Raw genomic sequence first — 12,741 nt, 5'->3', positions numbered from 1 at the left:
AGTACACAATTCTTTATTCACAAAAAATGTCTCACTTTTGACCTTTAACTAACTTGATCGCTAGAGTGCATGCAGATACTTCACCCCGTTAAAGAGATTTAAGCTTTGTTTTGGAGTTTGGAGGGAGAGGAATGAAAAGCTTTCAAAAATGAATTTTTAAAAAAATTCAGAAAAATATTGAAATTTTTTTAAACAAGAAATTTGTATAGAACGATAAAATAATGTTTATCATTACTATATTTTTAATTTTTAGAATAATATAACAATATATAATATATTTGAAAATTTTATGTAGGCCCTAAAAAATCCTTCAAAATCCTCCTCAAATGCAAATTTTGAATTCCCAAATTATATAGATTTTGTGTTATGAATAAAATTAAACCCTTCTCACCTAAATCCCTCTATTTTTTCACTCAACTCTTCTCTTTTTTCAAAGTCTTCCTCTCTCTTCCGCTCCAAACTCCCAAACAAAATCATAGGGTATGTTTGGATTGGTGGTATGGGATGGAATGGAGGGATAACTAATGTGATTTCATTGTTTAGATTTGCAAATAATGAATGGAATGCAATAGAACATGATGGAATTCATTCCATCTCATTTCATCCAATTTTTTATTTTTTGTTCCATTAAATTTGGAGTGTATTTGATGGAACGAGACATTTTTAATAAAATAACCAAACAATGAAGTGAGATCTATATTTCATCTCACTATGTTCCATTTTCTCTGTTATTTTCCATAGTCATAAGACTTATTTGAATGGGTTTTGTTTTTAATTTTTAAAAATTATTTTGTAAATAAATTTAAAAAAAAAGAGTTTTGAAGAAAGAAACAAAAACATGTTTGATAATCATATTTTTAAAAACTATTTTAAAGTTTCACAATATTATAAAATTTTCATTATTAAAAAGTGTACCAATTTTATTTATTTTTTATATTTGATTTATACCACAGTAAAAGATTTTTTTTATTCCCCCATTGCAATATAAAGATTCTCTGTCTATGATTCATTAGTACATTCTTTGCTGACGTGTCTTATATATGTGTCATTTGATTAATTTTTTATTATTATTTTTAAAATCGAACTCTGTACTTGAGTTATTTAAATGAGATTCTTAACCACTTAACTAATGTTCATTTTGTTTATAATATTTAAATGTTAAATATATAATACATAGTAGCTTGTGTTTTTTACATTTATTTTTACTTTCCATCTTCTCAAAATTCTAACTACCTCTACCAAAACACAACAATAGGACATTAGTATCAATTAGCTCTATCTAGTTTCTTATAAAAGAAGATAGTAATTGATAGAATAAATCAAAATATTATCAGTACATAAAATGATAAAATTTTATATTCTGATAAAAAGGAAATCAGAGATAATGCAAAAAAAAAAAAAATAGTTCAGCATTTAGAGACAGATTTAACAAAACATATATATTATACATAACAGAAAAATACTCGAGAAGTTCCACTTTATCTTTCAATATATAAAAATTTAACATAAAAATAAAGATGCAAGGTTCAGAGTTGCAATATAGTGCATCCTTGAACATTTATAGAGACAAATGCCAAAGTTATACGATATTAATTAACACTTAAATTAACAATTTGATTCACTTTACTTCGGGTGTAAATATGTTTGTTTAATTTTGAGCTAAAATTAATTTTGCAAATATATTTTTTTAATTACCAAGAATGAGAACTGTGTGTCTATGTAATAATTTTTATTTTGCCAAGATCGATAGAAAGTTGTCCACCAAGAAATGATTCCATAAAAATCAATTTAATTAATTCATTTAACTATTACCAAGTATGCCTCATAATTGTCAAGTTGCAATGACGTAAATTCATAAAGTTGAACGGAAAAAAATAATAATTAAATTAAATAAGTAATAAATGCCCAACAACTAGAAGAATTGAATGTAAAAATAATACGAATTCTCGATCATCAACTATTCATTTGAAAAAGAAAACACATGATGCAATGCATGATAATTTTCATCAATTTTCTTTTGACCGAAGCAACTATATTGATGGTGGAGCCGGTGGTGGCATTGGACGGTGTTCCACTTGGAACAAACTCTTGATGGATTATGAATAAAAATGGACAGAAAGTGAAACTTGCATGTGTGCATTTGGTGTCTCGTTTAGGGTTTAGTATTTATCATTACTAATGTTCTTTTGTTGTGTTTTGGTAGAGCTAGCTAGAATTTTGAGAGAATGCAAATTAAAAATAAGTAACAAAATAAGATACTATGTATTATATATTTAATATATAAATATTATAAATAAAAGGAACATTATGTAAGTGGTTAAGAATTTCACCTAATAAGCTTAAGAACCGAGTTTGAATCTCATTGGTAGCAAAAACTAGAATTTTTTTAATGTTTTATTATCTAAAACAGCAAAGTTATATTTCACCTTTTATAATGTGAGCGACTATTTACCCCCTCGTAATAAAAAAAAATAAAAATATATATATTTTTAAAATATTTTTTTTAAATGCCATGTGGTATTTTTAAAAAAATAGCCACGTGAAATTTTTTTAATTATCTTTTACTATTTGTTTATGTGGATTTAAAAATTAAATTAAATTAAATGACACATACAAGTCACGTCAACAAATAGTGCACTCAGAGACCATAGACAAAGAATCTTCACATTACAATGGGGGAGTTAAAAAAAATTATTTTACAGTAGTGTAGATAAAATATCGCTTACATTGCACGAGAGTGTCGTATATTTAATCCTTTAATTTTTTAGTTTTTAAAACTCTCAAATAAAGAATAGTTTTAGAAAATTAGACTACCATACAAGTTTTATTATTTTCAAGTTTTAAAAACTAAAAAAATAGTTTTACAAAATTATACATCCCGGACTTCCCAAGACCGAGTTGTTGAGGCCGAGTAGGGCGGAACAAACATGATGAGTTGCACAAATGTGAGCAAGTCGGATCCTAGACAAGGGGAGTATGGGTATATGGCATGAGTAGGTCGGTCTCGGCCCTATAAGAACACTGGTAGATGACATGATTGAAGGTGAGAAAATTACACAAGAAGGGGGAATTGGATTGTGTATGCTAAAAATGATTCCACTTCTGAATCAGCACATTCAGATTTTGAATAATGTTAAGACTCTGATATAGAGTAAACGCAACATAAAAATATATAATTCAGAAGTAAATACAAGCAACACATAAAAATTATCTTAGTTTCTCTCCTCAACTGAGAGTAGCCCAATATCTTGCCTCAACAAGAGCTTTTCATTATAACCAAACTGATTACAAATGCTCAAGCTACTGCTCAAGACTTTTTGCTTAAACACCCCCGAATTAGACTTCATTGCTTAAGTCTCTGCTCAAGACTTCCTGCTTAAACCCTCTGGTTTAAGACTTCCTAACTCAATCTCCCTAGAACAAGACGTCCTGCTTAAGACCTATGGTTCAAGACTTCCTTGCTCAAGCATGCAGGCGAGAGACTTCTTCTACTTTAAACAAACTGTTTAGTAAATAAGATAACTATTGTACTTTGATACACAATCAGAAGTATAATAGTTGTGCAACAATCACGAAGGTTTTCAACCTTTCTAAGATTTCTAAGATGAATCTAAGATAAAAAATCTGAAGATCTCATGCTATAACAATTACAATAATAACTCAGAGTTATTCTAAGATCTTTCTATATGTTATGATGTTGTAACCTTCCTTTGAGTCTTCAGCTTCCTTTTATAGAGATAGAAAAAGATTCGTTGGAGGTTTGAACAATAACAACCTTAATGAAGAAGTATGCCAAGAGATACGTTGGAGACTTTCTTTTAGTCTGAATATTTATCCACTGAATAATAGCATTGCTCTCAGTATCTTTCATCGTACTAGGTATCTACCAAAAGGTATAATAGTTTGAAGACGTCACATCCCTTTTTATTGAGCTTTGCAAAGCTAAAACCCTAGTTTAATTTGTCCAGAAATCTGGGGCTTTGATTAGACAAGACGACTTTGATTCAGTGTATGAATCAACTGCTCTCCACACCTTCAGAGCCTGAGTTGTCATCAGAATCTAGGTTATGAGGCTAGAGCTTGATTCCTTCAGAGGCGACGGACTAGTTTAGATTCTAGTCTATCAAAATGAGACTTTAAATTACTTCTCCACATATGCTAATAATCAATATTAGTTATATGCTTGTGATCCTGCACACTTAAGCAAAATGTTAGCAAACCCCATTATTCTTTAAATACTTTGTTATCATCAAACCTTTTAAGGGCATAAATAAATCTTGTTTTAACAATCTCCCTCTTTTTTATGATGACAAACAAATGTATTTAAGAATAATGGTTTATAATTTAATTAACATAGTCTAACGTCAGAGGCTGAGGTTTGTAAGCTCCCCCTAAGTTAGATAGTCCATTAAGGTGAGGTTTGTAAACTCCCCTTAAGTTTGATAGTCCATTAAGACGAGGTTTGTAAGCTCTTCTTAACTCCTTACCTATGTTAATTTAATTATTTTTAATCAGCAAAGTCTAATATCAGGGTTTGAGGTTTGTAAGCTCCCTTTTGAGTTTGACATACCTTAGGTTGAGGTTTGTAAGCTCTTCCTTTAGTCTTGACTATTCATTAAGGGAAGGTTTGTAAGCTTTTCCTTAAATCCTTGTCTTTATTAAATTAAAACTAGTCATTTAAGCTCAGTGACACTAAATTCATTCAAAAGAAATTAATATCAAAATAATTGAGTGAATAGGGTTCAGTATTAGTTAAAAGCATTAAAAAAATAATTTTACAGATAGCCATGGAGGAGCCCTAGCCAGCCAGTTTGACCACCACAATGGAGGCATTAAGGGTTATAAAATCTAAGAAGAACAAGAAGAAGCTAAAGAAAAATAAGAAAAGAGTGCCCAGAAGAACGTATTTCTTCGACTCTGATGAGGGGAGTGAGGAGCCTGTGCCTAACTGGGATGAGTTTGTAGCAGCTAGGGGTTATTGTTCTAGTTTTGACAAATTAATGTAAACCCATATCTAATGTAATCTTCCCATTTTATCAATGAAAATTTTCTCCCTTTTTGAAATGATGAATACTCTACATGATTTGAGTCTTCTTTGAAATATGTTTAGACATCAAGAAAATAAAACACAAACAAGCAATGTAAATTTCAAACACTTATTAAAATAAAAAACATAATTTCCAAATAAATATTGCTTAATATAACAAACATAAGTCGAATAACAAGACATGCAAAATAGATTAAAAAAAATTAAGGTTTCAAAAGAGAACCAGCTTAATTAGACAAGAAAAAATGGTTCAGATCCTAAAACTAGGGTTTCTTTAGGAGATCCAAATTTGTCCTTAGAGTTGCACCAATGGTGTCTAACCTGGCATTCATAGACTTCATCCACTTATCCATTTTAGCATGTTTGATAGCCATGTCTTGTTGAGTAGTATAGACAAAAGTCAGATTTCCCTCTAAAAGATCTTGCCTAAAACAAGATGAGGCAACAGACTCTAAAGTGACTTTCTTTAGATTCTGAATTACTAATGCAACAGATGTCTCGAGAGCATCCCACCTAGCAGCATATGCTAAGAGGACATATGCAAATGATCTCTCATCAATCAAACTTTGCATTTTATCTAAGAGGATGTTTCTAATTACACCCATGTTAGTTTGGACAGTTTGAGAGAGGGATGTCTTATTTAAATTGGAGGGTTCAGATTTAGATGAATAAGTTGAAAGATGGGATGTATTTAGAGTGGTTTTAGGATAAAGTAGGCCAAAAGGAATCTGTTTAGATTCGATTGTAGATTCAGAGGCAATTTGAACTAGAGATGGATCCTGAACAACTTGTTCAGATCTAATATGAAGTTCAGAGGCAACTTGATTTAAGAGTTGATTTTGAACAAGACTTAGTATTCTAAGAGGGGGTGAAGGAGCAAGTTCAGAGTGTTGAGATGGTTGTTGGGTTTCAGATGAAATAGTGATTTCTGGTTGGACAAGAATTACATGTTCTTCTTCAGAAGTAGAACATGTTTGGTTAGAGGGTTGAGGTGATGAAGGATATACTTGGATATGAATAGAAGTGATAGGGTTAATGTCAGGTGAAATTTTTGAAGATTTAAGGTTAAGATGAGCTTCAAATCTAGTTGTATCAAATACTGACTAACATCTAAAAGATGTAGCTTTCCTACTAGAAATATTTATTTGGGGGGGGGGGGGGGGGGGGGGGTTCAGGCATTATGTTTAAGAGATATGGTTGTTCATAAGAAGTGATTTCAACTAGCTGGTTCTGAATACCAGTGGGTTCAATTACAAGGAGAGATATGTGTTTATATGAGGGAAGATAAGGGGCTTGGTGAGATGTGGTTAGGGGTGGCGTAATCAAAATCATCCTTAGAGATTAAATTAAGATTGATACTTATTTCACCAAAGATTATAACATATGAAGTAGTAGTTACTAGGACAACTTCAATAGATGCTTCCACAACTTTTAAACCAATCATAACTTCAACAGCCTGAATCTCAACAGGACCCAAAATACCAACAACAACTTCTTGATCCTGATACACAAATACTTCTTGATGCATCTCAGACTGATCCAAGATAGAAAATGCTAAAGGTTGAGCTATCTTGAGAGAAGGCTCAATTGCTTTCTTCTAAACAAGGATATCTGCACTTTTATTCTTCCTAAATAAGAAAACATTTTCTTCCTCAATCTCAGATAACTTCTTTAGCCTTTTCTTTCTTAAAGGTGCTTTGAGATAACAGACACAGAAGTATCCTTCTTGGGAGACTTACCACTTCTAGTCTTAGAAGGCATTATTGCAGTGCTAGCAACCACTTCTTCAACTTCCTTATCAAGAGCTTTTCTCATAAAAGATTTTTGAACATCCTTCAAAACAAATAAGGCTTCTTGCTTCCTCTTCTTAGAAGAATAAACATCAGTAGGCTTATTAGGAATATCTTTGAGTCTAATGTTATTCCCTTCCTTGAAGAACTGTATGATGAAATTTTTGATTACTTCAGGGTTATCCATTTTAGTGATGACAGGATAATCCCTGAGGTAATCAAAAGTAGTACATATAACCGAAAGAGGAATCTCTGAAGCAACAATTTCACATTTCTTCTTCATCTTCATGTTAGCCAAAATAGAAGCTGATAGGATATTTCCATAAATCTCTTATAGATCTTCATTATCATGCAAGCTTTTAAGGGAATCAATTAGACGACATTGAAAGAACAATTTTGATAACAATCTAGCCTAAGGCACATACTTCTTCTGAAGCTTTGTGTTATCCTTTATAGCTTCACAAAGATGATTGAAGATGTAAGCTGACATATTGATCATGTCCTCATTCTTCAGGTAGAAAATGAAATGTTTGTGATCTCAAGAAATCTTATTAGTGTTTCCTTCTCTTGGAATCAGGAAATTAATTAGAATTTTAAAGAGAAGCCTGAAATCATCCTTCATGTTCCTGAACTTTCCAAAGTCAGAGGAATAGAAATTACTACACTCTTCAAACAAATAATGTTTGATTTCATTGGCTTCAGGACTATTGTCTTTGGTTCCCACAACAAATCTACCAGAGTTGGGAGCTCTCAAAAGTTTAGCAATTTTATTTTGAGTGATGACTACATTAACACTCATCATAGCAGACCTAATTTCAATCTCTTCAAACTCTTTTAATCTTGCTTCTTTCCTTGTTTTCCCTTTCAAAGAGCTATCCCCATTAACCAGAAGTCTCAGTTCTTCTCGTGGAGCAGATTCATAAAAAACTTTTGCCATTACCCACAAATATTTCACAATATAAGGATAAGTTGGTCCATTCAACATATCAAAGATTGAAAATCACTTTTGAACTTTGAAAAATATCCAAAGATTATACCCATTTTGACTGAAGGAGTCAAAGTCGACAATTTGTTCCACCAGAAGCTTTAGATCACCCCAATTCAAATTCATGATTAACGATGATGTGTGAATTTTGAGCTCTCAAAGACGATGCCATTGAATAAGGGGTTTTTAGGATTTCTAAGGTTTCTTTTGAAAAATGGTTTTCCAAGGAAGGTTAGAAAACACAAAAGTGTGGGTAGTAAAATAGTGTGATATGTGATTTTTGGCATAACCAAAGTGTTTTTGAGCGTAAAAGAAGTTTTAAACACAAAACACACATAAATGTAGTGAGAGACACAAAGAATAAGCTAATTACAATAAATATAAGGGAGGAAATATTTACCCAACAAATTCACTCCATGTGTTAGAAGTCGTTCCAAGTTAATGACACATAGAAGGATAGGTGTTAGAGGTAGTTACTGCGAAGTGACCTATTTGAAAAACGATACAAATTTAGTATCAGATGCTGAGATGCTTCAGAGGCTATTTGTTCACCAGAATCAGTTAAGAAGCTTCTAATTAAAGTGGTTTCTAAATATCATTTGATTCAAGAAGAACGATATATTTTTAACGATGCTCCTTTTTGTGAACCACCGGAAGTCCTTTTAGACTTCTCATAACAATTGGATAAACTTCAGACGCATAAACAAGAATCTAAAGCACCAGTTCATAGTAGAAGAATTTAATCTTCCTAGTACTAGTAAGCTTGTCTTACTAGTTTATTCTAGATTATATATCTCTTTCCTCCTTCGGAGTTAGGATTTGGGATGTAAGCCTTCTTCTTGTTGAAGGTTACAAGCAACCACTGTCCTGGAGCAGTTATTGCTTTACTCTTTCATTTGGGCTTACCTGCAACAAAAATAATATCGTTCTTTGGTATCCATACTTTTATGGGTCCCCTGAGGTTATATTTATATAGCTTCTTCTTGCTTTGTGCCTTAGCTTTATAGTATAGTTTTGACTTCTTTTAGAAAAAAATTCTAGGGCAAGTCTCGACCTTGACTTTAAAACCTTTAGGAACTTTAGATATAATAACTTTAGATTATGAGTCCTTTCGAATTTGTGAGGTATTTATCACAGGTTTTGATTGGTCCAGAATTTTAACCTTTTTAGCAGTAGGCAAAAAATAAGCATTCAACCCCTTTTCAGCAGTGCTTGAGGAAGAAGGATCTTATGGTTTCACTAAGATATTAAACCTTAGACCGTAAGGTTTCTAATGATAACCAAGTCTTTCCCTTTTGCTCTTACTTACTCCATAAATTATGGAAACAAGTTTGGTTCTATTATAACCAGATATAATGAAATTTTGAAAAACCAATTCATTTTTATCTAGAGATTTGTCAGACATATTTTTCATTGAAGCACGTTGTTCTTTTTCCAAATTTTCAATTTTTTCTTTAGAAAGATGTAGTTCATCTTTTAAAAGATCACATTTCTTTTTTATGTTTTTATATGCATGGCTTTCTGCTGGCATCTTTTCATAAGATCATAACACATAGTACTTAAATCAAATTTTGAAAGATGAGAAAATACATCTTTTGTGTCTTCTAACTCCGAGTCCGAATCAACTTCAGATTCTGAGTTTGAGAAGGTTTAGGCCATCAAAGCAAGATTGGCTTCTTCATCTTCTTATTCACCGTCAAGTTCTTCCCATTTTTCCATAAGACTTTTCTTGAACTTGCTTATATGAAGTTGTTCTTCTGGAAGTTCTCATTCTTGATTTTTTTCTTTTTGAAGATTAGAACATTCAGCAATGAAATGACCAAGGTTCTTACAGTTGTAACATCCATCCTGATCTTTACTTCCAGAACTTGACCCTTTGAAGTTGTCTTTCTTACCAGAGAATATGTTCTTCTTTCTGGCCAGATATTTAAATCTTTTGATGATAAATTCTAGTTCATCATCATAAGATTATTCATCATAAGCTTCTGTTGGTGTAAGCCCTAGAGGCCAATACTTTTGGTACTTGTATCGAATTATTTATTAATAATAAAAGGCATTTTCTTTATTATGGTTGATTAATAAAGTCCCTAGAATAGCTAGTTTGTTTAATGTATCAAGTATGACTTAATCATGAGATCACATTAAACATAAAGACACTATTCTTAAAGTATTCGTAGTCAAGCTTTAGTGTGAAGTGGGATAACATTAAAGCATTAAGACTATTATGTTTATAGACTGATGATCACATCTCATGGATCATGGATAAAGAGTTATCAAGTCTTAAACATAGGTATGAATATTAGGAGTAATATTTATACCGGATTGACCCGCTATGAGAATACTATATAGAAAGTTATGCAAAGTGTCATAAGTTATTCTCATGGTGATAATGGTGTATACCACTCTTCGACCTGAAACCACTATGGACCCTAGATGTAGAGTCGAGTGCTTTATTGTTGATCCAACGTTGTCCGTAACTGGATAACCATAAAGACAGTTGATGGATACTCCACGAAGCATGCTAAGGGACATGAGTGACCTAGATGGAATTTGCCCATCCTGCGTAACAGGATAAATGTCTATGGGCCCAATATTGAACTGGACAAGGATGACACGGTCTATGCCTTGTGTTCAATATAGACATGAGGGCAAAAGGGTAATTATACACATAAATATTATCACAGAAGGTTTTGTCAGATCACATGACATTTTCGTGTCTTGGGTAGCAGTGATGTGTTGCTAGATACCGCTCACTGTTTATTATGTTAAATGCGTGATTTAATATAATTGCCAACGTTACGAAAACCTACAGGATCACACACAAAGGACGGATTGATGAGAGATAGAGTAACTAAGGAATACCGTAAGGTACGGTGCCCTTAGGTGAATTATAGAACATCGTAAGGTACGGTGTACTTGAGTAGAATACGAAATATGGTAAGGTACCATGGGCTTAAGTGATTTTGGGCATATTATAAGATATGGGCCAAAATACACTTAAGTGGGTTTTTGGCTTGAAGCCCACACAAGTGGTTCTATAAATAGAACCCTTGTGCAGAAGCATAAAATGGCGGTTGCATTCTTTTCGTTTTCACTCTCTCTCTCTCTCACTCAAAGCCTTCATTCGTACCAGCTAGCACTGAGATTGAAGGAACCCGTTCGTGTGGACTGAGTAGAGACGTTGTCATCGTTCAACGTTCGTGATCGCTCCGTGGATCTGCATCAAAGATTTTGATCATCACAAGAGATTTGCACCAAAGGTTTCAATCGTCACAAGAGGTAAATATTCTATCACTGATCATGACCATTCGTAAGGATCTCTAAAGGAGAAAATTTTAATTTCCGCTGCGTTTTGGACCGCAATTCTCCTTCAGCTTCATCATAAGTGGCTTCCTTAATCCTTTGAGAGGATTTCTTATATCCCCTCACAGATTTTAAAGCCACGAACTCAACATGCTTTTCAGGCTCATCCCCATTCAGCTCTAATTCATAACTTTGGAGATTACTAATAATATCTTCAAGACTTAAAGAGTTTAAGTCTTTGACTTCTTGAATAGCAGTTATTTTGGGTCTATATTGGCTGGAATACTCCTAAGAAACTTCTTGACATAATCCATAATGGTGTAGCTCTTGTTCAAGACCTGAAGTCCAGACATAAGAAATTGAAAATTTGATAACATATATTCAATATTCTCATCCTCCTTCATTCTGAACAGCTCATATTCTTGAACCAGAAGATTAGCTTTAGCCTCTTGCACTTGTTGATTACCTTCATAGGTAGCACATAGAGATTTAAAGATAATCAGAGCAGTAGACTTATCAATAATCTTTATATACTTAGAATGAGGCAAAGCATCAACAATAATGCATCTCACTCTATGATGCTTTCTATAGACCTTTTTCTTATCAGGAGTGAGAGAATTCCTATCAACAACCATCCCAACACCTTTGACCTGAAAACTAACGCCATCTTCAAGGATGTTCCACAACTCATCATCCAAGCAAATGATATGATTGTACATCTTGCTCTTCCACCATTCAAATTTAGTATAATCACCATTAAATGTTGGTGGTCTGACAGTATAACCAGATGTACTTTGGTTGTGGTTGTCGTTGCCACGAGGTGAATCTCCATCAGTAACAGAGGAAGTGTTAGTCATGATAAGATCGGTAAATTTCCCAGGATCTTTTATGTGGCATTATCAAGTGTTAATGCACAGACTGTGCTCTGAAGGTGAGAAAATACGCAATAAGGGGGGGGTAAATTATGTATGCTAAAAGATGATTTCACTTTTGAATCAACATGTTCAGATTTTGAACAATGTTCAGACTCTGATATAGAGTAAACATGACAGCGGAAATATAATGTTTAGAAGTAAATGCAAGCAACATATAGAAATTATCCTAGATCCTCTCCTAAACTAAGAGTAGTCTAGATCCCTTGCCTCAACAAGAGTTTTTCACTATAACCAAACTGATTACAAATGCTCAAGCCACTGCTCAAGACTTCTTGCTCAAACACCCCCAAATGAGGCTTCCTTGTTTAAGCCCCTACTTAAGACTTCCTGCTTAAACCCTCTAGTTCAAGACTTCCTTATTCAATCTCCCTAGAATGAGACTTCCTTCTTAAACCCTCTGATTGAAGACTTCCTTACTCAAGCATGCGGGCGAGAGACTTCTTCTACTTTAAACAATTTGTTTAGTAGATAAGATAACTACTATATTTTGATACATAATCAGAAGTATAACAATTGTGATACAATCACAAAGGTTTTCAACCTTTCTAATATTTCTAAGATAAATCTAAGATAAGAAATCTTAAGATTTTATGTTATAACAATTATAATAACAACTCAGAGTTATCCTAAGATCTTTCTATATGTTATGATGTTATAACCTTCCTTTGAGTCTTCAACTTT

Source organism: Lathyrus oleraceus, chromosome 2, assembly GCF_024323335.1.
Source record: "Lathyrus oleraceus cultivar Zhongwan6 chromosome 2, CAAS_Psat_ZW6_1.0, whole genome shotgun sequence".
NCBI classification, from domain to species: domain Eukaryota; kingdom Viridiplantae; phylum Streptophyta; class Magnoliopsida; order Fabales; family Fabaceae; genus Lathyrus; species Lathyrus oleraceus.
Note: the sequence above shows the minus strand (reverse complement) of the source record.